Source organism: Adiantum capillus-veneris, chromosome 16 (assembly GCF_014529385.1).
Source record: "Adiantum capillus-veneris isolate H3 chromosome 16, ASM1452938v2, whole genome shotgun sequence".
Taxonomy (NCBI): domain Eukaryota; kingdom Viridiplantae; phylum Streptophyta; class Polypodiopsida; order Polypodiales; family Pteridaceae; genus Adiantum; species Adiantum capillus-veneris.
In genome coordinates this window covers 153,725,201-153,728,142 of record NC_140946.1, presented here as the reverse complement: position 1 = coordinate 153,728,142, position 2,942 = coordinate 153,725,201, and the positions used below count along the sequence as shown (strand labels likewise).

General features: G+C 47.7%; 1 pseudogene; it reads left to right on the top strand.

Annotated features, from left to right (window-relative positions):
• Positions 1-2,942, top strand: LOC147440092 (uncharacterized; annotated as a pseudogene).

Sequence of the window (2,942 nt, the reverse complement as noted above, 5' to 3'; positions counted from 1 at the left end):
ATGCCTACCTCCACATCCGCGCCTCCTCTACCTCTTCACGCACCCCTACTTAAACACATTGATTCTGCTGCTCCTACACCTCATGGCGTAACTCCTTCTGTAGTTAGACCTGCTGCCCCACCAGCCCCTACACCTCATGGTGCAGTTCCTTCTGTAGCTAGACCTGCTACCCCACCAGCCCCTACACCTCTTGGTGAAACGCTCCCTCCATTCCTAGCTGCTCTTTCACCTCCTGGCACAGTTCCCTTTCGCACGAGCTGTCCACGCAGCCCCTTTTCCCCTTATCTCTGCTGCTCAACCTCATTTTCCACCCTCTTCATCAACTCCTATCTTTCAGCAACCTCCTAGCTCCCAAAGCGCCCTCTAATCACCTCCGCTGCCAAGCATGGTGCACACTTATCAAACTGCATGCAAAAGAAGCCTCCCTCCCGACAATCTTCATGTGGCTCCGTATCACAAGCCAGCCAGATATGCCCGGCCTTCCACACCACCACCCTCGCCACCACATGTTCCCGCTCCGAAATCCCATGCCACTCCTCCTCATATCCCCATGCCTTCTGATGTGGATGAAGTAGAACACCAATCCTTTGCTTCTACCACTTCTCCCACTATCGCCTCATCAACTGGCTCCTAACCACATCCTCCTGAGCTGGATCATGCTGCCTCTAGCCATCGTGTTCGTACCCGCTCCATCCAAGATATCTATTATACGACAGCTTTTTCCACTGTCATACTCGACGAGCGCATCACAGCAGTGCCACCTGACCCCTTGGAAGATGCACTCCCACTCTCTATTGCAGATGCTCTAACCTCTAGTGAGATTACTCTATGGCATGCAACCATCATGGAGGAGCTCCACGCTCTCGAAGAAGCAAACACATGGACTTTGATGCCTCCACCGCAGCATCATAACATCATTTCTTGTAAGTGGCTCTTAAACAAAGAAATATCATGTAGATGGCACAGTCGAGTAGTACAAAGATCGTTAAGTAGCTCGCGGTTTCTCACACCAATATGGCATCGATTATTTGGACACGTATTCCCCTATCCTTGGCATGACAGCATTTTGCCTACTAGTTGCAATTGCAACTAAGTTCGATCTTCTGCTACATCATCTCGACATCAAAACGGCTTTTCTTCATGGAGTTCTTTGCGAACGCATCTACATGTTTCAGCCCACTTCGCCAATCCAGCTTATCCAAATCATGTGTGCCAACTCAACAAGCCCATATATGGTCTCAAGCAATCTCATTGACAATGGTATACGCGGATGCATGAATACCTGATTGGCTGTGGCTGGGAGCGCCTCCAAACCGAGTATAACCTTTACATCTGGCGTTCTGCTGAAGATATGGCCATACTTGGTCTCTTTGTTGATGATATTCCTCTATTAGACACTTCCAAACATATCATTACGAAAGCCAGAGATTGCCTTTCCCAAGAGTTTCCTATCACTGACAAGGGTCCGATGTCTTATTTCTTGGGCATACAAGTGACGGGTGATTCGATCCACAAAACCATTAGTCTCTTAAGCACAAGCTTGCACCAGAATATCATGCTTACACTCATGTTGATGCCTTATATTTTCCTAACTTCCATTTTCCTAAGTTTTGTGGCCAGATCCACTACTTAATTTCATGCACACGCTTTGATCTACCCTATGCTGGACACATGCTTTCTCGCTCTATGGCTAAACCTTGCAAAGTACATAAACAAGTTGCTAAGCATACACTGCGTTATCTCCGCACTACACAAGCCTATGCACTTACTTATTCTTTTATGATCCAAATACTCCTATATCCATCTCTGGGTATGTTGATGCAAATTGGCTGGTGATGACGCACGTTGTTTTTCCACTGGAGGCTATGTGTTTAACCTTGCAGGTGCTCCTATCTCCTGGCAAACCAAGCGCCAATCATCCATCGCTCAGCCATCCACTGAAGCGGAATATGTTGCTGCCCACCTTGCTTCTCGTGAAGCACTATGGCTACGAGAGCTCATTGTAGAATTCACATTGCCCTTTGCTATGACAGATGACCCCGTCATCCTCTGTTACGACAACCAATCTACCATCACCTTGGCTGAATCCCCCTCTTTTCCATCAAAGCTAAAGCATGTAAAAATTAGTCATCAATTTTTGAAAGACTTGGTCCAAGAGAAGTTTCTGCAGCTCGAGTATGTTCACAGTGAGGAGAATTGGGCTAATTTCTTGACAAAAGCCGTGCCTGCTGCCAAACAAACTGCCTCATGTCGTGCCCTCAACCTCATCCCTCTCAGGTGCCCTTCTCCTTGAGGGGGGGACTATTTTAGAGCTATGTATTAGACTTCCTTTTTGTATTCAGATGTTGGATCAATATTTATAGCAAGTTCTTTTATTTCAAGGAGTAGCTCACCCTTCAAGGGGCTGTCAAAGTCCCTTTTCACGTGACTTTTAGGTGAAGGGTGAACCACCCATAATTTTCCTCACCCTTAAATCTCTCGCTAGATCAACTCCCTTGAATTGCTCCCCTCACAAACTTGGAAGGTGAGGTGCCCACCTGGCTAGGCAGTCCTCTTCAAGCATTGCAGATTCTGTTATTCTCTGGAAACCACCTTACCTCTAGGATCGATGCAAATTCCTGGCCAGAGTGCAAGCGCTAAAGTGGGGGCGAGTCATCAGCAGCTTCTGGATGACCTCGTGATCAACATCAAGGAGCAAAGCCAAGAATTTTCCAACTTGGCAATAATAGCGATGCTCGATCTGTCGCGCAACAAGCTGGAGCGCGCCATACCCAGAAAGCTTGGGCAGCTGCGAGGGCTGGTAGCGATGGATTGTTTGGAAGGAGGGATCTGTCGAGCAATTGTTTGGAAGGAGGCATTCCAGAAAGATTGGCCAAACTGAGCGCACTGGAGTCGCTGGATGTGAGTGAGAACATGTTGGAGGGGGAAATACCTGCAGACTT